General features: G+C 37.9%; 1 protein-coding gene across 7 annotated transcripts in view; it reads right to left on the bottom strand.

Annotated features, from left to right (window-relative positions):
• DLGAP1 (DLG associated protein 1) overlaps positions 1–23,674 on the bottom strand; it is a 404,747-nt gene that overhangs the window by 222,185 nt on the left and 158,888 nt on the right. The window contains exon 5 of one of the 7 annotated variants that reach the window (XM_015617829.3): positions 21,075–21,188. The exons of the other annotated variants lie outside the window; for them this stretch is intronic. The gene's annotated coding sequence lies outside the window, so the exon portion shown is untranslated. The remainder of the gene's footprint in view (positions 1–21,074; positions 21,189–23,674) is intronic. 7 annotated transcript variants of the gene reach the window in all.

Below are 23,674 nucleotides of genomic sequence, written 5' to 3'. Positions count from 1 at the left end.
GATAATGAAAAGGTCATAATAAATATTTCTCACAGGTCTTTTATCACTTCTCTTTTGACAATGCAACTGCCTAAATTAAGTTGCATAACATCAGCAGACCCATATAAAACAAACATGTCATGTCAACAAATGACAGCCACCCACTAGCAAACACTGTGATAGATCAGAAATAATATAAGAGTAGGATGAATCCCCATGGCATTTCCAAATTAAACCCACAAAATATTGACTGGGAGCAATTTGGAACAACCACCTGGTCTCAGTATATTAAAAATTTAAAACCTGATCACAACTGAGCTAAATAAGGGCAACATATGTTTTGCAGGTGTCACCATATCCCAGAAATACACTTGAAAAGAGATATAGTAATTCTTAATTGAAGGTTTTGTGGCATTGGGAAAAATGGCAGGAAAACTGTAGACACATTTGAAATCACTCTTTACCCTTCTCTTCTGATTTTTAATATATTCTCTTTTTCATATAAGAGGAAAATTTGATGCCTAGTATATTAAGAGAGAATATACATTTTAATATCAGACAAAAAGATGTATGCGTCTAATGTGACTTCAGTTTCTAAAATTTCTTAGATTTTAGAAATTTTTTAATTTTAATTTTTTAATTTTATTTTAATTTAAATCTAATTTAAAATTTAATTTTAATTTTAATCTAAGAAATTAATTTCTTAGATTCCTCTGGAAATGTCTCCTGTAACTTAATTAACTGAAACTCTTTACTCTACTACTTGTACCAGTATGAAGAAGATACAGAAGCCAGTACATGTGATTTGATCCAAGTAATAATGAAGGGGGAGGGGGGAGAAGAAAGAAAATGTTTTCCACTTTGAACTACTAGACACACTTTGTTGATCCTTAATCACACCACCAAAAAAAAAAAAAAGTTGGACTGACACTTACTCCAAGAACTGAAGTCCTGATTTTAAAATCAGGCCTTTGTTAAAAGCCCTGTTACTCTCTTAGGTCCCAGTGGAGAGGTGAACCCTGTATCTCCTTACCTCCACAATATGCTGGCTGAAGTATGTGACATCTGGCACCTTTACATCCTCCTGGAACAAGGTATACATTTGCTCTTACCCATACCAAGCTCCAGTGGGCACTCCTTTGGGATTGTAGATAATAAAGTGCTCTGGGCATCTTTCCACTCTCAAAGAAAGAGCAAAGCTACTCTGTATAGACCAAGAAGCACATTTCCAACAAACATGACAGGTATGAGGAGGCAGCCCACATCAGTTATAATGACTGTTTCTCACAAGGTGTTTAGGACATAAGAGAACAAATTTCTGACCTCAGGAAATCAGGAGGACAAAACAGAACTCAGCCTCACCCCCACACAACACTTTTGTAATCTGGGAAGGGAAGAATCACAGAATGGATCAGGTTGGAAGGAACCACAGTGGGTCACCTGTTCCAAACTCCCTGATCACACAGGGCCGTCCCTGAGTGCATTGCACATAGTTCCATCCAGGCAGTTCTTGAGTATTCCCAGTGACAGAGACTCCACAACCTCTCTGGGCAACCTGTTTCAGTGTGTGGTCACTCACACAGTAAAGAAGCTTTTCATCCTGTTCAGATGGAACTTCCTGTGCATCACTTTCTGCCTATTGCCTCTTGTCCTACTGCTTGGGACCACCGAGAAGAGCCAGGCTCCATCCCTTCAGCACTTCCTCTTCAGACACTTGCATACATTAAAGAGGTATCCCTCAGTCTTCTCAAGGTTAAATAGGCCCAACTGTCTCAGCTTTTCCTCATAAGAAAGAAAGGAAGAGAGGCCAGCGAGAGGCTCACAGGTTCTTCCTGGCCTGGCCAATTCAGGTGACTCTCAGCAGTGCTGTATCACAAAAGCACTGTTGCCATATCTTTTCACTTCACGGAGATAAGCTGCATTTAAACTGGAAATACATTAAGGTATTCTCAAGAAGGAGGCAGTTGGTTAATATTTGTAATTTTCCTGAAGCTTTTATTTAGTTACTTAAAATAAACTCCTACGCATATCCTGCCCAAGCTGCTCTATCGGCAAGGAGCGAGTGTGCCATCAGGTTTTCTCTGCCAGTCATGAAACTGCTCTATTAAATTCTCATGTTGGTGTGGAAAGACAAGCCTGCTCCCAGGCCTCTGAGAGCAGGCTCTCTGCTCTCCCCTTGTCATCACAAGCCTTTTAAGCTGACACTGGTTTTCCCTTTGGAGGTGAAAGCATTCCTGCACTGTGTGATAGGCTACTAAGCTTGCTTAGGGTGCTGTGAGGAGCTGACAGAAGAGCCAAGCTTATCAACTGGTTATGTTTCCTCTTTCCCACTAAATTTTCACACATCAGTCTCTGGCTGAAAAGTAGGGAATGTGCAAATCTGCAAAATTTCACAGGAAAGAGATACCAGCCCTATAGATTAATGTACAGACAGCAACAAAATGCATTTTACATCATTTAATGTAAAATGACTTATAACCCTATGTCAAGTCCTCCCATTAGTGATCCAGTGAACAGTTATTACAGTAGTTTCACTTAATCAAAATTATGTAATTCCATAAATTTGCAGTTTAGACATTTTTAGTGCAGAAGTTGGAGACATTTTATGCGTGGGTGTGCCTTTTGCCACTGATGCTTCTGCTTAATTCCTTCAAAATAGCATCCTGAAGCCTGTACTATTTTGCATCCATTTCTATCTCCCAATGACTGTTTTTAGCCCATCAACCATATTTCAAAATGACCCATTGCATCCTCTGCTTACATCAGCATCAATTTATGTCTCTTTTTTCTTCTTTTGTTAGGCACTACCCACTGTAAAATGGAGAATTTAGAAGCATCTTTTATGCATTTGGCTCTTTATGTTGATTGCAACATGACCAACTCATCTAACAAGTACTGTATTTATCACTACACGTTACTAGACAAATAGAATTTCATTGCTTTGGACTAAACTTTAATGATAATGCTGCTTGTCCAGATATATGCCATGAATGTATATCTATGAAGCACTAAAATAATTTTTAGATTTTTGTAACATAGTAACAAAAGTTCTGCAAATATTTCATTGTGCCATTTTTATGCAAATGTTCTCATTATGCCATTTTTTATGCTTTCATTTTCATTTCCAGCGAGCAGTAAGAGTGTATCTGCTTTTTGTTTGGTCATCAAATGTTTGCTGGTGAAGAAATCATGTAGCACTTATCTGGTATGTTAGTATTTTTCTCATAAAATTAAGATGCGTGCAATAACCTGTGTGAAAAATTTGATTGCCTATTTTTTCTTATAAATATATCCTTATGTAATGACATGATTGCAAGAAGAAACTAGACTACTACTTTCTGAAAGATCTGTAAACAACATATTGAATGAAGAATCTTGAGAAGCAGGATCTGTGCAGGTCTAAATTCCCCAAAGGATTAATTTCTGTATAAAAACTGCAGCTTGGAATATAATGGAATCAGAGGTCAATCATCTCCAAGCTAGATATATCTTGTAATCCAAATTTGATGACGAATGCTGATCCTTACCCCATCCCACTGCTCCTCCTGGTTCAGTCTGTATACACATGTTTTTTTAATTCCTTCCTATAACACCTTTTATCCCATTCCCCATTCTGTCACACCATGCCACAACATTCTCATTATATTTTAAAACCAGTGATTTGAATGTCTATGCTCTCTGGATTGTCCATCTCAAAAAGTATCTTGAAAACATCAGGTTTTTTTCTTTTCTCACTGAAGCAAATGAGCAGTAATCTCTCAATAGCTCATGCTTGATCTGCAACAGAATTACTGCCTTATTGGCAGACCTTCCTAAAATGGGAATAGACAGCACAGGCCATTTCAGTATTTATAAAGCCCCACTCAAATTAATTTCTTCTAGGCAGAATGAAGGTGGCAAGTACTGTAAACACAAAATCAAAGGTGAAGTGAAAGCTGCTTCTAGGCTGACATCTCTAACCAGGACATTTAAAAATACAGGGGAATGGAGTGAAAATCAATCAACCTTAAAAAGTGGAAAAGTTTATTTGAGAAGACAAATGTGAAAAGGCTGTTGCAGAAAATTAAGCTAGTAGCTCACAAAAAACATGAAAAAGTTAGCTGGAAAAGCAGGTGGGGAAACCTTTTTACAGTGGCATCATGGTGTATTCTAAAGCCTGCAATTACACCAGGTACAAAGAAACCTGCAGAGGTACAACAGTGATGAGAGCTGCAAAAATGGCTTAGGAATACAGCTAATTAAAGATCATGTATAGCAAACGTCGCCCCAAGCAAAAGTAACTAAAGGCAAGCTCCTAGGCATCAAAATGATGAAATCTTGACTGTACAATAAGCAAATTTCGGTTTCCTTGAATTGTATTTTCTTGTGGTATTTACATAAATGTTTGGTTTAATTATCAGCTAATGTAATGAAATCTGGCCATAATTATGCAATTTCATTTTTTAAACAGTAGATAATCTTAAAAAGCTAATGGTCCAGAATTCAAACAGAAACTAAATTTGTTTCTAAATTGTAAAACTGCTCTAGTTCTTCACAGTAAGCCAATCCCAATCTTAAATCAACTCACCCTAAATGTTAACAGCTGCCAAAAATGCATCTCCAGAATTTGTTTTGCATGCTTCCTAACTCTTCCTAAGTACAGCAGTTATTTAGAAGGATAAGCTCAGTTATGTATACAGGGTAGGAGTTGCAATAGCAATGTAAAATTTCTCTTCAGATTTCAAATTTAGATGTATAGGACATAGCAGAGATCCATTTTGTTCATCAGAATATGACGCAGGATCAATAAAAGGTTTTTGAGGTCATGTTATTGAGCCAGGAGAAGACAATCTGGCACTACTTAATAGGGACTATGTATTCTAAATGATACTAGACTTTCTCAGAAAACTTGTATATGTCTTTTGTGTAGTAAGATATATATATAATTTATACTTTCCAATTATTGACATTTTTTTCTCTTAGATGAACTCATGTCTTTCACTTGCCATTTTAGTATTTACCACTGGTCATGCCAGTTCAGGAAAAACCTCTCTCTAATTTTAATATCATGAATCTCCCAAGAAATAGTTTGGATGTTATAGCATTCTGTTATTTCCTTGGAAATGTGTTTTAGCTTCTAGTCAAAAAAAGCATAGCATTTTCCTTATCAGAAACATGACATCAGTTAATACGGCTTATTCAGCTCAGATTCAGAACTCTGCCTTAATCCTCTAAATAACCAAGATACTGGACTATTTATTGAGTTAAATTTGAAACCAGTAAGTAATAAGATTGAATTATAAGCTATCTTTTTGATATCCTGTATCATTATGCTACAAGTACAAGGCTCTAAAACAACAACTGACTACTGATACTATTATCTAAAATCCTGTATTCCAGAAGTGGAATGGAAGATTGTTTTTATTTGCCACTATGTCCATTTATGGCATCCAGATATTTGTGAAACCACTGTCTGTAATATGATGAAAAACTGTGTATTCAGAGAACATGTTTTGACCTACAATCTGTATCTATATGTATGTATGTAATTATATTGCTATTATAAATACATTTATAAATTTCAGGGCAGAAGTCTACTTACCATCTTACAATCGAGAAAATCTCTATTAAAAATGCATGGCAAGGAAAGGAAACATAGCTCCCTGCGTGAAATCTACTTCGGCTTCAGTCACTTGGTATTTGTTTGCTGTGTGCTGTACAAAATTACTGAAGTACACAGAAATGACACTTTGCCCTTGGGTGCAATGGAATGACAGATTAAATGAGTAAATGGAAGACTCGGAGCTTCCTCCAAAGGGAAAAAAATAAGCTACTTAATACTTTCAAAGCCTTTTCAAGTATCAGCTTTTTCTGCAAATCAAGAGAGCAATTATTTAGAGAACCAACTTGAATTTCTTAAAAATGCAGGGAGCATGAGGGAAAAGAGTGGGACATGGAACTTGTTTAATTCTCCCACAGCTCTGGCCACCTTCATGAACACCTGATTTTAACCTAAGGCTACACAAGTCTTTTTGTTTAAGGAAACACAAGTTGCATCATCGCCTAATGCACCAGAATGATTTTTTCTGTAGCCTCACAGATGGAACCAGCAGCTGTGCTTCATCTCCAACCACTAAATATGTAATATATATTTTGACCTTCCACCATAATTTTAGGGTCTCTTATAAAAGCACAGTAAAAGTAGAGTCAAAAATGCATTTAAGTAAGACTGCAGGCTCATACCAATTTACAATTTCTGTAGGAATTAAAGATGAATTGCGATAGCTCAATACTAATAAAGGGTTTTGCTGCCGTCAAATACCTACCTCATATTTACTAGAAATATCAGGGAGCAGAGACTCAAACTTTTATCCCTGAAATAAATCCCTTCTTTGAGCCATTTTAGCATTTCAAAAAGGATGCTTTGAAATATTTGAGTGTTTCTCACTTTCCATTATTTTTTTCTGTTCTCTCTTAGGTTACATTTTGTAGATATTTGCTACTAAGAATTTTGTTCTCTTTTCAATTTATAAATTACATGCCCTTCATCAAAACAAGTGACAAATGGAAACCCTTATCTCTGAAAATAAAGTGATGAATTTGAATTTAGGATTAATCAGAAATATTGATTTATTGATCTTACTGATCAAATGAGAAAATTAAAGAAATGGGTAAGCACCCCTTGGATTGTACTCTGCTGGTCTCATTTTAGACAGCTTACTTTGAAAATTAGCAAATGGTAATGTCAACAAGACTCGTGGAAGAAATATTTTTTTTCTGAAGGAAGATATACATATGTCTTTTGTATTGCACAAATAAATTTATATATGGTCACATTTCAGCTGGCAGAAAAATTGCAGGGAATAGAAAGCACGGTTGTTATAGTACTGTGAGCCAAATACAGAAAAAGCAAAAACTAAAGGCAAAGGAGACTAGCAGAAAGAAATCCTGAGACAGTTTTCACACAACTGGATGTCCCACACTTAAAGAGAACTGCAACTTCACTAGAAATATGAACCTGAAACAACAGTTCTCCCCAGACAAAAGCAAGAAGGGACTGTGCAGATATCTGAGGGCTAATTCACATACATTGACACATATTAAGGACAATCAATAGCTAAGCGTAGACTCTCCTGAAACAGACAATTTTGGCCACCTTTATTAAGAATTGCTGAGAGAATTGAGGGTGTTCAGCAGTACCTCTAGTGAAAGGAGAAAGGGTAACCATTTAGAACTGAAAGACGGTAGGTTTAAATTGAACACGAGGAAGACAATTTTTATGATGAGGGTGATGAGACTGTGGAACAGGTTGCACATAGAAGTTGTGGATGCCCTGTTGTAGATGTGTCATGATTTGTGATGTCCCATGATTTTGGAACAATATCTGCCATTGCATGCTTTGCCCTAGACATGTATTTTTACCTTGGTAGCTGCTATTACTCACGGCTGGAGACAGGGCAGGCAGCTAAATGGACTTTTAACCTGATAAGATGCTGCTGTGGTTATATTCTTAGCAATGTCAAGCCCTATTTCTATCAGACTGAACCACTCAGTGTCATTAAACACAACCATACCTATTCAATTCTCTGATTGCCAAAGTCAAGTTCTGTTGCAATAACTTGATCTGCACGATGAAGTGGCCAAAAATTCCTGTAACTACACCTCATCCCATGAAACCATACCTTCAAAATTCACCAGCAACCAAAAGCTACAGGTCAGGTCAGACAAGAGGAAACGAGGGGAGAAGTACGACTGCACATGTGTTCTCATACAGAGGCTAAAAAATAAACCCATGGTAAGAGGACAGGCTGAAAATGTGTCAATGGCATTCCAGGCATGGAAGTTGTCTGCTGTTTGTTCTCTCTGCATTCAGAAAAATATGCCTTCTGTATCCCTTTTGCTAATAAACAGAAGATCATTAAAGTGATAGCTGACTCTAAGAATCCATTTCACCTCCAAGCAGAAGAGGCTTGGCAAGGATCCAAGTACTTCCCTGAGTAATTTTGTCATCAGGCAGCAGAACTTTCCAGAACATGAAGTATGACTCATATAGAGTGTTCCATTAGAAGGAAGGCATAAAAAAAAGGTAAACAATCTCACAGCAAAGTAAATGAATCAAAACAAATAAATAATCAACATATTTTTAATTTGCTGGTTTTCCTTCTCATTTTAGACTCATGGTTTTGAGTGGTGCTCTGTGCTTCAAATCTTTATCATGAGAGTACAGTCCTGCCTATAGTAAATAGTCTCCTCACAAGAAGCTATTTTTTAATTAGTGTCATTTCCTAGACTTCCTTGGACTTGTCTATGGAGTGAGCATCCAAGGATCTTATGTTTAAAAAGTCTTGGAAAACAAAAAACTGGTTGATTCCAGACTTCCATCAGGCAGCAAATTATCAGGGACTGAAAACCAACGAAGATTACACAATTTGCCCCAATTTATTTTTCTGATTTAATTCTGTCTCTTCTCAGATTTGTTGTTCAAGTGCTGATAGAGCAGCCCACAGGGAAAGCAGAACATACAATTCTGCCAGTTTTGTTCCATCACAATTATCTAATCAAATCTTTGTTCACTCTTTCATCAATATTTTTCATCTTGTAATGAAGACACTGCTAAAATAGCACACCCAGAAGTTTCCTCATCCTACTTCCTATCAGAAAACCCCAAAATCCTACCAGGACTATTGGCTTGAAATATGAGTGTGTCATATAGAAAACTGCAGTATAATGAAGACAAGATCAAATTGCTTGTTCTTTATATCAGATTGATTGAGTAGTCTATAAAATGCTTATTTTTAGAAATGAATTCCTAGCAAAGATTTCAAACATCAAAATATGGATATTTTTTTTCTGATATGCAAAACCATATCCTGCATATAAATACAGCTTGGGCACATTAGAATACCCTTAGAAACAATAAACTCACACACCACCATCCATAACAGACTTATACAACACTCATGAGAATATATACTCTTAGAAGCTTTCTGGAAAGGACTTGCAGATTCAGAACTGTTACACAGGTGAAAAATTGTGAATTTTTCTCACCTTCAAGCACTTGACCCTAACTGGGATACTAAACTCTCCATTTCAAAATCATAAAAAATAAACCCTGTGGGAGGATTATGATGCACTTCTTGAAGAGAATAGAAGCTGTATCAGCTACTAAAGGAAAAAAAAAAATACTTCAAGAAAGTGGTTTGTCCTTGGCGAACTTTGTAGTATGTTCTGTAGTACATTGTCAGTAGTACATTTGCATAACTGTATAGATACATTGGTTCAGTATGAAAATGACACTAACACAGGTAATACCAAATTCGCTCCCATTCACATCAACAGCAATTTAAGGAATAAGGTATAGTTCGCCAGAACTTAAGGACCAACCTGACTCTTTAAAAAAACCTCTATTTTATCTGTAAGAACAAAAGCATTTCACTCTGATGTTCCCATAGGACAAAATATGCAGCACAGATATTAATCTGTGCATTGCTGTAGCTCTCAATACTGACCACTGTCTTAAAGATTATTAAACACATCAATATAAAGCTAAAAAAAATTTTTTATTTATTTCTTAGATGTGGTAACATATAAATAAACATAAGGGAAATTAACAGTCCTAACATAAAAAGTAAAGAAATGAAAAATATGTATCAAAGTGGTAAGGGGTGTATGTTCAAGAAACAGTGACTGTTGAAAATACTAGGCTGATCCCCACAAAACTGGTAACTTAAATATCATAACAGAAGAAAATAAGATATGACAGAGTTGAGGAATAGGGGAGGGATGAAATTCAGGACTTCAGCCGATCATGTTCTTATGCTACATATTTTTCCAAACTAAATGAAATTGGTCTCCAGTTTTATCTTTATAGGACTTGATGGAAAGAAATCCAGTTCATTTTCATAATGAGAACCAGATGAAATAAAGAGATGAGTTCTTTATTAAAATTTACAGCTACAGACAGGACCTCTGTCACACCACCTGCACTGCTGATTAATAGGAATGTGCCCTGGCCCAAAGAAAAAATATGCCTCAATAAATGTTTACACCGTGTACATGACAGAAAAATCTTGCAAAGATCCTTCAGAGAAAAAACACTGCCACTAATTTGGCAGCAGCTTTGAGAAGCCTGGTCCCGTGGAAGATGTCTCTGCCCATGGCAGGTGGGTTGGAACTAGATAACCTTCAAGATTCCTTCCAACCCAAAACATTCTGTGATTCTATGATTATAATTTAAGAGCAGTCGACTTTTATAAACTTCAGGGACAAGTAACTGTGCTGTGTCCTAGGCAGTGACTTTTAATGCCAGGGGAGCATACATGCCTCCCAGAAATCTTAGGGTCTCTGGTGAAGACACTCTCACTCTGGGTCTGAGTAGCTTACCCTTTGCCTTGTGCACTTCTTGTTGCAGGTGGGGGAGGACAACACTCATTTTCATCAGGACATAACATCAGTGCTCTGTAAGTACACTTACCAGGCCTCTTCTGGGGCACTTCCTTCAGTCACACTCCAAGTGTTTCACTTTGATGCCACTTGCTAGGCGAAGGGAAACTGACTCTCCCAGAGCTCATTCAGACCAAAAGGGCAGTGCAGAAAACAGGACAGTCTACAGTGCTCCTTCTCCAAAAAGCTGAGATTCAGCCCCACACAAAACTAATTTTCATCTGGGTTGGACATACCAGGACAAAGGACCTACATAGGTATGGATGGAAGCAGGCAGAGGTCAGGCATCACAGACAAGGTCTGGGTAGATCTGCTAGCATAGGCCTGATTTTCAGTCAGCAAGGGTAATGGGGTGGTGGAATACATTCCCTTAGCCCCAACACAGCTTCTCATAATGTAGCTTATGAGTACCAGATGTGAGGCTCAGTTCACTTAATATTCAGTACTATTCCTCTTACTACACAGGAACTTAATTTTTTTATTATTATTTAGGAGTACAAAAGAAATATATATGTAAAGAGCAGAGGCAGTAACAGTAAAAAATTAGACATCAGAGTATTTTTAAATTCTCACACAACTTGCAATTTATATGAAATATTTTTGTCTTTAATTCCAAAACAAAAGAAAAAGAAATTAAAGTGGTTTTCAGATCCATGTTTTGAAACCAGAATAATTTTTTTTTGCTTCCTTAGTTTTTCTTCTCTACCATTTCTGACACCTCTCCTGGTTAAGCACCTCAAAAGCAAGCACAAAATCACTCATAGCATTTAAAAGGTTTTCATCAATATTTCTCAGTGTTTCTCATTGCAGTTTAAATTTATTTCATTAGTTCCAGGTCAACAGTACAACTACATGGACAAGGAGAGCAGTGGTTACTGTGTTGTCTGATCGCTAGGCTTTTTTCCATTCTACAATGAAAAATTTAAATCCTATTGTATTAGAGAAAAGGCAGTGTGAAGGGAGATAAGATTGAACCTATAAAGACCAGATGGCCTTTTTCATAAATTATAAGATCACAAGGAACATCTAACTCAGGCTCAAGTGGATAGGTACTTTCACTCCTCTTCCATAAGCAAGCCAGTCTTACAAAAAACAGGCTGTGGTTTAGGGATTTGGCCAAAAAGTTTTCTCCTAAGTTTGCAGACTTCAACCTTGATCTACAACAATTAAAACTGTCTCACAGAATTATTATATAAGTGAGAATGGCAACTGAATTGGCTCACTCTCGCAGTTTTCCAAAAGTCTGCATCCAAAGCCATGCACCAGAAGAGGGGAGTCAGTGACTGCTTGCATGTAGGGGTTTTTTCCGCATTTGTAGCAGCAGATGCCTTTAGGAGAGTCCAAGGGAACTAAAATGATCTGACTCCCTGCCTTTCCACATCTTCACTGGACTTGCCCTGCCTGAACTTCCTGCTCAAAGCTCCAGTCCTGAAACTTCAATGAGTAGTCAAATGACTGCTGGTATTAAACTAAGGGTAAGAGTTCACCTGAAAATGGTAATGTTTAAACTGAAGGAAATGGTGACAGTGTAATAGCACTAAAAGGGATGTAAAGTGAAGAAATTACTTTGTAGAGCTAGTCAATCTGAAGTATGTAGGATTCTTAGAGCAGCACCTCAGTCCTTCACCATACCATCAAAGCTCTAGTCTGCAGCAGCTGAACAAGATGTCCAATGTAAGAATGTTTTTTCCAGCCTGGAAAAAATATTGGCATTACTATCAAGGGAATTCAGTCACTTCTGGACTCAAAAATGTTAAGACACAGAAGAAAAAAGGGTTTATAAATCCACTAAAAAACTACAGATTCAAGAGCAACCTAGCAACCCTGTAAGTTTTATGTGATAGAAGTCATACATGTATTTTATGATAGAGGTAAATTTTGAAGGGGGAATGCAAAGAAGAGACTCATGAATGAAACATAACACTCCTAACATTTTACAGATACATTATCTAGCAGCAACTCCTCTTGTAAACTGCAGTAGAAAACCCAATGTAAGATAATACAAGAAAACACTTAAATCAGTAAAAATTAGCATTGATTGAAGCATGCATAAAAGGCACAGAAAAGTTATGTCATGCTTGACTTCAGCTATGGCAGCAGCGAGTAAGATGACCAGCAAAAACTTAAAGAGACAGAATGAGAAATGAGACAGAATTGACATGTACTGAAGGATACAAATGATCCTGGCAGGTGGAAAACTAGAGATTTGTTGCCTTTTAAATTTATTGCATTAATAACTGTTGTATTTTGATTGTATTTTGATTCCATATAATTTAAAAGGATTTTAAATATATAGCAGCTCTTTGCATAATATAGTTAAGGAATGTTTATGTTAATAAAGATAGAAGAAGGGTTCTGCACTGAGACATTTCTCCCCCTACACTGTTAATGTAGGTTCCCACTTTTTATATGGGAGAAGTTACTTCTTGAAACACAGTTTTTGAAACCATAGACTTTTAGAATTATTTAGATTGGAAAAGACTGTCAAGTCCAACCATTAGTCACGTCCCCAAGTGCGATATTTACACATCTAAATACTTGCAGGGATGGACACTCAACCATTGCCTGAGGAACCTGTTACAGTGCTTGGCAACCCTTCTGGTGAATATTTTTTTTCCTAAAATCTAATCTAAACTGGCACAACTTGAAGCCATTTCCTCTTGTCCTATCCCTTGTTCCTTTGGAGAAGAGGCCAACCTCCAGCTCAGCACAGCCTTCTTTCAGGAAGTTGTAGAGAGCAGTGAGGTCTCCCCTCACCGTTCCCTCCTCCAGGCTGAACAACCCACAGTCACTCCTCGTAAGACTTGTGCTCCAGACCCTTCACAGCTTTGCTCTTCTTTGTTCTTCCAGCACCCCAATGTTTTTTCTTATGCAAGGTGCAAGACATCCCAGCAGCTGGGAAACCAGATGACAATTCTCAATGTTCAAATTTAAGGTCCTGAATACAAATACAATTATTTAACAAAAAGAATCTATGGATTCATAATGCTGCCATTGTACCAGTGTTTTTTTAGATAGAAAATGTGTCAGTATCCCATTGTGAGTTAGGGTTCAATTTTATTGCAAATTTAATATTTAAACAAAAGTTATTTGTATGTATTTCAGTAAACATTTTTTTTTCCCTAGGCCAGACTGCTTAAAATTCATAGGTTTCCAGACAAAACCTGGAAGTTAATGCAGATGACATCTACAAATACACTAATTTTATGTGACTCTCATATGAGAAAAATGTGTTTAATTACAGTAAATTCTAAAAATTATTTCTTTCATTTTCAGCCCTACCCTTCTAGTTCTCAGTTAGAAACAAACTGAATATTTGTACTATGGGATTAACATAACCTCCTGTCACAAGGGTCCTTTTTAAGAAACAATGTGAAAATGTTAAGATTGCTAAGATACACATAATTCTTACATGTTTAGAGGCTCCTTCCCTCTTTCTGACATGCACTTATTTTCATTCCAAGAAATATCAAATACACACTAAATTAATTGTGGCCTTCACCTACTCTTTGATTTTAGGCTATCCAAGTATAGAAAAAAAAATAAAAATGTGCTGACATGGAATGCCACTCATGCCTTAGCAGAATGCCAGCATTTACAAGGCCTAAGAAAGAGGGATTGCTATGTAAGAACAAATTTTCCTCATGCTGTGACAATGAAAGCACTAAACCTTGGGGTCCGACTATTTATTTTAATAAATGCTCCTGACAAGGGCTTATGTCAATCAGTGTTCAGACCACATTACTGTGATCTTGCCATTTTCATTTTATGTGAGGATCTGATGTGGTTTTCTCATTTTTCCAGATCCTAGAATCTCTGATTTTCTTCAGGAAATGGGCAATGCCAATCTGTTTTCAGTTTGCAAAGCAAACCAAGTTTCCAAGCACTATATTGAATAATTGCCAGCTAAATTGTTATAATATATTTAAACTAACTTTACTTATTTCATCCTTACACATTTACTGACTCCAGACTGCTCTATCCTCATATTCCTGGAGCACAAGAGTTCTCCATTCTGATGTGTAAAAATTCAAGCAAGACAGGCTGAAAAACAAAATGTCTGAGCAAGGATCTGGTGCTCACACTGAGTAAGAAGGCAATGCACAGCCAGAAGAAGCAGGGGCAGGTGAGCTGGGAAGAACAGGGGGATATGGTCCAGAAGTATAGAAAGGGGATCAGGAAAGCTAAGGCAGAGATGGAATGGACTTGGCAAGGGATGAGAAGAATAAGAAGGGAATCTATAATACATAGGTCAACAAAGAAAAGCCAAGGAGAGTGTGTCTCACAATAAATGAGCAGGAAGAACTAGTGACAATGGATATGGAGAAGTCTGAGAACTCTTTACCTTATTCTTCACTGACATCAGGTTTCTCTTGTCTCCTAAGTCCCTGAACCTCTAGGTAGGGCTTGGAGGAGCAAAGTCCTTTCCACTGTATCTGAAGAGAAGGTTCAGGAGTACTAGATAAAACTGAATATCTACAAGTCTAAGAGGCCTGATGAGATGCATCCCAGGGTCATGAAGTAACTGGCTGATGTTGCTACCAAGCTACTCTCCACCATGTTTGAAAAGTCACGGTGGTTAGGCAAAGTCAGTGGAAAAAGGGAAACATTACACCTGTTTTTAAAAAGAGGAGAAAAGAAGACCCAGGGAAACATAGGCCAGTGAACCACACCTCTGAGCATGGGAAGATCATGGAGCAGATCCCCATGGAAGCAATGTTAAAACACGTGCAAGACAAGGAGGTAACTGAAGTCAGCCAGCTTGGCTTCACTAAAGGCAAATTGTGTTTGACCAGCCTGGTGGTCTTCTCTATGATGGAGTGACTGCAATGGTTGACAAGGAAAGACTGGGTGATGCCATCTGCCTAGCCTTCTGTAAGGCCTTTGACATGGTGCCACATGACATCTTTATTTCCAAATCGGAGACGTGTATTTGAAGGGTGGACTATTCACTGGACAGGGAATTGGCTGGATGGATGCAGCCAGGGGGATGTGGCCAATGACTCTATGTCCAGACGGAGTCTGGTGATGAGAGGTGTCTCTCAGGGCTAGGTCCTGGGACTGATGCTTTCCACTGTCTTCATCAGTGACACAGAGAGTGGGATAAAACACACCCTCAGCAGGTTTGCAGCTGGCACCAAGCTAGGTGCTGTGGATGGGATGCCATCCAGGAGCACTAGGACAAGTATGAAAAGTGGGACCACAAGAATCTCTTGAAGTTCAAAAAGTCTAAGAGAAAGGTCCTGCATAAGGGTCAGGGCAATACCAGACATGAGCACAGACTGGGAGAAGAATTCATTGAGAGCAGCCTTGCAGAAAAGGGTTTGGGGGTTCTTGTGGAAGAGAAGCTTGACATGATTCAACAGTGTGCACTCAACAGCTCAGAAAACCAACTGCATCCTGGTCTGCTTCAAAAGCAGCAGTTGAGGGAGGTGATTCTGCCCCTCTACTCCAATCTTGTGAGACCCCAACTGAAGTACATCCAGCCCTGTGGTCCTCAGCCCAAGAAAGAGGTGTACTTGTTGTAGAGGGTCTAGAAGTGGGTCACAAAGATGATCAGGGGGCTGGAGCACTCCTATGGAGACAGGCTGAGAGATTTGGGGCTGCTCAGCCTGAAGAAGGCTTTGCGGACACATTGTGACATTCCAGTACTTAAAGAAGGCATAAAAAAGGGGGAGATGGCAACAAAACAAGGGTTATGGTTTTAAACCAAAAGGAAGAAGATTAATATTAGATATTATGAAGAAATTCTTTGTTGTAAGGCTAATGAGGCACGAGAAGAGGTTGCCCAAAGTTATGGGCACCCCATCCAAGTGTTCAAGGTCAGAGTGGATGGGGTCCTAAGCAACTAGGTTCAGCAGGTGACATTCCTTTCCATAGTAAGGTATGATTTGGAGCTAGATGAACTTTAAGGTCCCTTCCAACCCAAATGATTCTATGATTCTCTGATTCTACAATTCTAGTGAAAGATATCTCTTTACATGGCAGGGGAGGGCTGGGTGCTGATGACCTTTAAAGTCCCCCCCAGCCCATAACATTTTATTGTTCCATGTTAGTATAATCCACCTATTAAACTCGACAAACAATGCGCTTCTCAGATGAACAGAAGCTGAGTGCCTACTGAGGACAAAAAGTTATAAAACAATATGTTAATGAGGCAAGATGTTCTCTTTTTTTTAGCTTTCCTACCTCTCCAGAGCTTTCCTAGTTCTCAATCTATGGCAGCATGGTAACACTCCCCCAGCTCTATTTTCACTAACTGTGTATTCCAGGTTATATTTTCCACTGCATAGTAATTCGAAGTTGCAGAACAACATTATTAATTAATAATTACTCTTTTTAGAAGTTCTTATCTAATACTTTCATAATTGATGAATCACAACATGGATTCTACTGTGAAGTGGAAACAAAGGAGCTATGCTGTGAAAAAGCTCTCTGCATCCATATAAAACAAGACTGTCTTTGCTTGTATAAACTTTCGTGCTTATTAACTTGCACAGCACATGCATAAACATTCTTGCTCTGCATGATTCAATGACTCTGAATTTTAATAGTCCCTTTAGGTAGAACCACTGTAGAGAAAATGATTTAAGAAGCAAAATAAAAGTCAGCGAACAGTGATAGAACTCGAGGAATCACAGCTGATATTTCAACTGAAGAATTTTTTCAGAAACATGTACTGTATCAAGACTGTATGTATTCACTCAAGAATGTATTCTTGATACTAAGTCTACAAAACATCTACCCAAAGCTAAAGCAGTATCTTTAAGTACTTGTGACTTTCCAAAAACATTGACAAAACAACAATAACAATTTACTTAGAATTTACATTTATAGTTGCTAGGAGGTTTTACTCTGAAAGCAAATATTATCAAACTATCAAATTAATTCCTTAAAGACCATCAAAGACTACCATTAACTCCATGAAACAGTTAAAAGTAGATTCTTATCTTCTGTGGGAATGGTGGATTCTAACAACAAATGTCATACATTTAATCCCTAACGTGACAGAACATTGATATGAAAAGGCTTTGTGTGACGTTTATTTCTCTCAGTTTATTCCCTGTTGCTATCCAGTAATGATTTTTCTTTTCCTTTTTTTTTAATTTTTTTTTGTCTTTTCTTTTTTTTTTTTGTCTTTTTAAAAGAAATTCTCCAAGTATGTATTTAACCTGGGACTTGTGAAATGGATAAATATAGTAGCAGGCATGTTGCCTGATTGCATGCTGTAGAAGTGAGACATTTGGTATCCAAACTGTGATAATATGGAAAACAGAGAGAAGAGAATGATTAGAAAAGATTAGGCTCTGCAACCTAAATAGGACACTACACATAACACCTGTATACATTAGATGGTATGTATAAATCCCTTTTTCTTGCCTTTCTGCCAATCAGGAGGTTACAAAACAATCTCTGCTTGAGTAGTTACAAAATACATACTAACAAAACAAATACCAAGTTAAAAATGAAAAAGTAGGATGTCTTTACTTATGCCTAAATGGGTTTTTCTGGATTGTTGGTCAAAAATTATAATAGCTATTAATTGTGCACAGACCGCAAAAACATCCTAGTTTTTCGCCCCAAATTTTAAGTTGTTCTATATTGATTAACAATACACAACCATTTTTTTATGTTTTCACATAAGATCTACTTTATAATAGAAAAAGAGCACCAATTAGAAAAATTAGTATCAAATTCTAGATCTACAGAATATATTTTTCAAGATAGAGGTATGATAGGTTCACATACTGTGGTTTTTCTAGTATGAAAGTCCAGAAAAAAATGGAATCTCTTAAATGCAAGCAGGGTGAACTTCACACCCCAGCACAACCTCCCGCTCAGCGCCTTCCTGAACCATTCCAAGGCCTATGAACCACTTTGATCCCACTTCAGCAGTAGTTTAAGTAATATATTCTGTCACATTATGCAATTTTCAGAACAAATAATACATCACATATTTGGTAGCAATCTTTCCTACTATAAGCTAAAGTGGTCTGCAAACACAAATACCACGAAAAATGCATATGTTTCCCAGTCTGAGATTAAATAGCAGTAATGTAAAAGGTGAAACTGTGAAGAATTTTATTTTAATAATTAAAAGAGGGATGATTACAGACCACTGGAAGAGTATACTCTGCATTGCAGGTTCTTAGGACTATTAATATCATGTGTTAACAAATAGTTCATTGCACTTCAGAAAACTGCCAGACTTGCACTCCTGTAGAGTAAATTGCCTTTTATGGAGAAGGATTTTTAAGGAAAGATCTGGTAGTCCTTCTACCCTGCAGAAGGCCAGGTATTCCTGTATTATAACTAAATTTTCTTGAAAAACAGGAAATGTGGGTTTCACCTTAAAATCTGTTTTCTGCCTTAAAAAGGCAAGCCTGAATTCTGTTATGTAACAGGCTGAAGCAATGGCAAAAGCTCTCTTCTACTGCAAACACATTTCTCCTGTCCCTATAATCCAGGACAGGCGATTCTCTTACTGTTAGGTCTGGCTACAGGATAAATTTCATAAGCTAGATAATCCTTTTCTAGGGAAAGAACCATCATCCCTACTGGGATGAAGTGAAATGAGAGTAGAAAAATTATTTGCTGCCAGACACAGGCAGTTCAAGAAGGCTCTCCTGAGATTGCTGGCACTTAGTCCACACTCCTTAGCTCCTGAAAATGAAGGAGGATGGAAAGCAGAATCTTAATAGGTAAATGGGGTCTTTCAGGCCAAGGGGAAAGTAGATAGGTAAAATACCTACCCAACACTTTCCTGTTCTCAAAAGCAGAGAAACACACACTGGGGAGGTACCTCAATGAAGAAAATCCCCTTGTTTAAACCACAAGGAGGAGAAAGAAGAAATATGAATACTTTCTAAATGCTGTCATTTAAGGTCACAAACCTTTTGTGTTTGCAAATGTGCACCACATATTACAGCACAAACCTTCTAGTACTTGGCATGGACTAAAAAAAATGTTTTGAGAAATATGACTGACTGTGAACAAATTGAATATTCCTAATATTTCTATTCCAGAGAACTCATGCTCAGTGTAAAACTTTGACACTGCAGATATGATTGGCTTTTTAAACTTGTGTTTTGAGACCAATCAAAGGGACTGAAAGACAAATTTCTCTTACTAAGACAACTTAGTAAGAGACCACAACTTTCGGGTGGATTCTTATGTTGTTGTATTTCTTTATTCATTCAAGAATATGTGGATGAAAATACTACATATTGTAACTCATACTGGAAAGCCACACACAACCAAAAGTAATTTCTTTTTTTTCATGCTTAACTAAATGTTCTTATTTCTGCTCTGCAAAAAAACAGCCTGCAATTGAATAACAGTAATTTAAAAGACACCCATTCATTAAAAAAAATAATTTAAAAAATCAATCACCTGATCTCAGCCCTATGCCAGTGATTCCCCTAGAGCTGGAGACATGGGCACATCTAGAGGTTACAGTAGGGTAATCTGTCCTCATCATTTAGGGATTTGGTCAAAAACATTCTTTTTTGCTGATATTTCCACAGCCTAAGACAGACCCCAGACACCTAAACCACTAATTTTGAATGGGTTACTTGGGTGAGATATACTCATCCTTAGCACCCTGACCAATGCCACTTGTGGAAAGCATTTCAGAATGAGAATAGAGAATGAATACTAAATCATGAAAGTTATTAAAGAGCATCTATAAAGCAGGAAAATAAACTTGTGACTGATATTAAATTGTCATTTCAGAATTGGTGCAATAGGTAGTGCCACTGTGGACAGGATTTCTGAGCCTGAGAGAAATTTAGGCCTGACAGGAGCTCATCTGTTCTGAGGGAACAGTTCCTGGGAAGAGTTTTCTCTCCAGAATTGTGTTATTGTAAAGAGATAATAATTCTCAGAATAATACGGAGCAGAGGTCCTTGATGTGTTTTCTCTGGTCCCACCAATGGGATCAAAGGGGGTGTTGTTCCTTCTACCAGTCAGGGTAACCTGGTTAGAAAAACTATAAAAGGGCTGTCAAGACCCCAAAAATAAAGACTTTTGGCTCATGAAGCAGCTGTGTGTGTGTGGGATTATCGGAAGAACTCTCAATATTTCATGTGTCTAGTGACATGCCATCACATTTTAACAAAAAAAGTAATTATAGGAAAATATAACAAGATATACATTGAAAAAAAGCATTTATAGGTGTGGTTATTATACAGCCATCACTACAATTTCCTGATAGCACACAGTTTAAATTGTGACATAAATAGTAATATGTTATAGCAAGCAATAACATTTATCAATTGCATTTCTAGCCCAATTTAATACTCATTCACGCTTAGATAAATAGATGATCCTTGGCTATCCAAAGAATAATAAATTCTGAGTTAACACCCTTCCTCGTGAGTACACATCTCTGCCAGCCTGTACATTATCCCCCAAGCAGAAGGTCAGCTATCACATCTGAAATCAAAAATTGCAACATTAGCGTTGACACAATCTATTTGAAGGCTAAGTGACGATGGCAGGTGAGAATTAATAGTGCAGAGCAATAGATTTCCCAGAGAATCACACTACTTGTAGACCAAGCTTTCTTTGGTTTTAAAAAATAAATGACTTCCTCAACCACGAGCCCACAGTACAGCATGAGAGACAAGCATTCCCATGGAAATCAGCAATAGCAGAAACACTGTACTCACTGAGTCCTGTCAAACATCTGGATTTAATGGCATCGGTGCAAACAATTAAAGGCTGTTAGTAGCCCACAAGCTTTCCCATTTCCCAGAGGTGTTTCAAACACTGCAGACTCCAGTCTGAGAACAAAGAGACACTGATCACTCGAGCTTTGTCACCTGCAACAAAACTACCTTACTGAGACGCCTCTTGTCCCTCTAAAATTGCCATGAATGCTATATGTCGCCTTGGAGATCCATCCACTTTCAGGACCCTGACATCACTCCTTACACTCAGAAGTGTAACTACTATGTATAATTACTTACCAATGGGCTGGAAGACATTACTAATATACCTTGGTCAGACTTTCACTATTCTGCAAGGGTAGATTTCTCTTTTTATTATGCACAGTGCAGGTTTCATACTTGCAGCACTGAAATACAAAGACTATCTGAATCCAATTTTTTATTGTCTTTCTGCTGAATTTTTATAATTAACCAATTAAACAGGTTCTGCACCAAAATAATACCTTGTTTTCCTACCTACAGTAAGATTATTTTTATGTTTAAAAATGAAATACATACCAATATAGCTACAGAGATTTAGGGATCTAAATAATGTTTATTCAGTCCTGTGTATGGAAGTCCCATCTTTCATAGATTTTGGGGGAGTCAGGAAGATTACAAAAAACTGCAGGGCAAACTGTTGAAGAGATTAAGAGAATTCATCTAAGTTTAATCAGGATTTGCCAGAATAATACTTGATATATAAATAATTCAACTTTGAATAATATACCAGAAATTTGCATTCTGTTTCCCTGCAAGAAGACAACACATCATTCATGCCTCATATATCTTCTCTTGTTTTAGTAGTGCTACAGCTATGAGTAAGACCGTAAGATAATATTATGCATTTAGAAGGGTAACCAACACTAGTAATATTTCAAAGTCAGAACTTTTTTCTCCTTCTGCACAGAGGTGTAGATGTTCAGCAGAAGGCATTTTGCAAAGTTAAAAAAGAATACCGTATCTTGGTAAAAAGCAAAGCTTTAAATTTATTCAAGATTTCCTCATAGAAAATAAATAGCTTTTTATTTCCCAAACATATATGAAATCAACAGTCTGATAGATGGTGTAGCAATGCAAATTATCACTAACTGTAATGATACAAATTGCTCCACCAATCCATTTCAGTCATTCTAACCAAGAAGGATCTCTGATGAAATACCAAAATTGTTATGAAGAACCACAACATAATGATAGTTTGCATATAATTAGTAAATCAAATGGAACTGCATTGGAGACAGAACAGGAAAGCAGTTGTCTACTGATTCAATAAACTGCATTTGTCATTCTCAATTTGTTTTACCATTTGGATTTTAATTACAAATCAAGTACTTGATCTAAGCTGAAACCAGATAATTCAATTTATGCCAGGTATGTGTTTCCAGAAGGTAATGAGTCTGGAAGGGCACACAGGAAGGGCTGGTTCAGCCTCCCAGACAGAGCTGTGGTGAGACCAGGTTGCATCCCGGTGCAGGGCTGGCCCTGCTCTCAGCACCCCTGTGGGAGGGGTGCCCAGGTGGAGCAATTCCTGCCCTAAGTGGCAGAGCTTGGGGAGGAAGAGAATAGGCTGCTCCCCAGAGTTCTGTGTTGGGGCCAGTCCTCTCCAGTATCTTTATCAATGACCTGAAGAAGGTGACCAAGTGCACCCTCAGCCAGTCTGGAGATGACAAGAAATTAGGTGAGAGTGTTGATCTGCTGGAGGGCAGGAGGGCTCTGCAGAGGGATCTGGACTGGCTGGATTGATGGCCTGAGGCCTGAACCTGGCTGAGGTTCAACAAGGGCAAGTACCAGCACTTGGGTCAAAACAATCCCATGCAATGCTACAGGCCTAGGGCGAGGCAGCTGGAAAGATGCCTGGTGGAAAAGGACATGGGGATGCTGGTCAACAGCAGCTGAACATGAGTCAGTGTGTGCCCAGGTGGCCAAGAATCCTGGGCTGTATCAGAAGTAGTGTGGCCAGCAGGACGAGGGAGGGGATCATACATACTCCTGTACTCAGCACTCGTGAGGGCACATTTTGAATCCTGTGCTCAGTTTGGGGCCCTCACTAGAAGGACATTGAGGGGCTGGAGCGTGTCTGGAGAAGGGCAGCAGAACTGGTAAAGGGTCTGGAGCACAAGTCTTATGAGGAATAGCTGAGGAAGGTGGAGGAATTTAGCATGGAGAAAAGGAGGTTGGGGGCAGACATCCTTGTTCATTCCAAGTACCTGAAAGGAGGCTGTAATGAGGTGAGAGTCAGTCTCAAGTTACACGTGACGTGACCAGAGGAAATTGCCTCAGGTTCCAAGGAAAGTTTAGATTGGATAATAGGAAAAATTTCTTCATGGAAAGGATTGTCAAGCACTGTTACAGGCTCCTGGAGAAGTGGTTGAGTCCCCAGTCCTGGAGGTTTTTAAAAGATGTGTGGACATAGCACTCAGGGACACGGTTTAGATGCGGACTTGGTAGTGCTGGGTTAATAGTTGCACTCAATGATCATTTGAAACCTAAACAGTCCTATGATTAATTTCTTTAAATATAAGGAAATTACTGAGAAAGTAAATGCAATCAAAATAAAATAT

Source organism: Parus major, chromosome 2 (genome assembly GCF_001522545.3).
Source record: "Parus major isolate Abel chromosome 2, Parus_major1.1, whole genome shotgun sequence".
Classification (NCBI taxonomy): Eukaryota; Metazoa; Chordata; class Aves; order Passeriformes; family Paridae; genus Parus; species Parus major.
The sequence above is the reverse complement of the archived record's forward strand: the minus strand, read 5'-3'. Positions and strand labels throughout refer to the sequence as shown.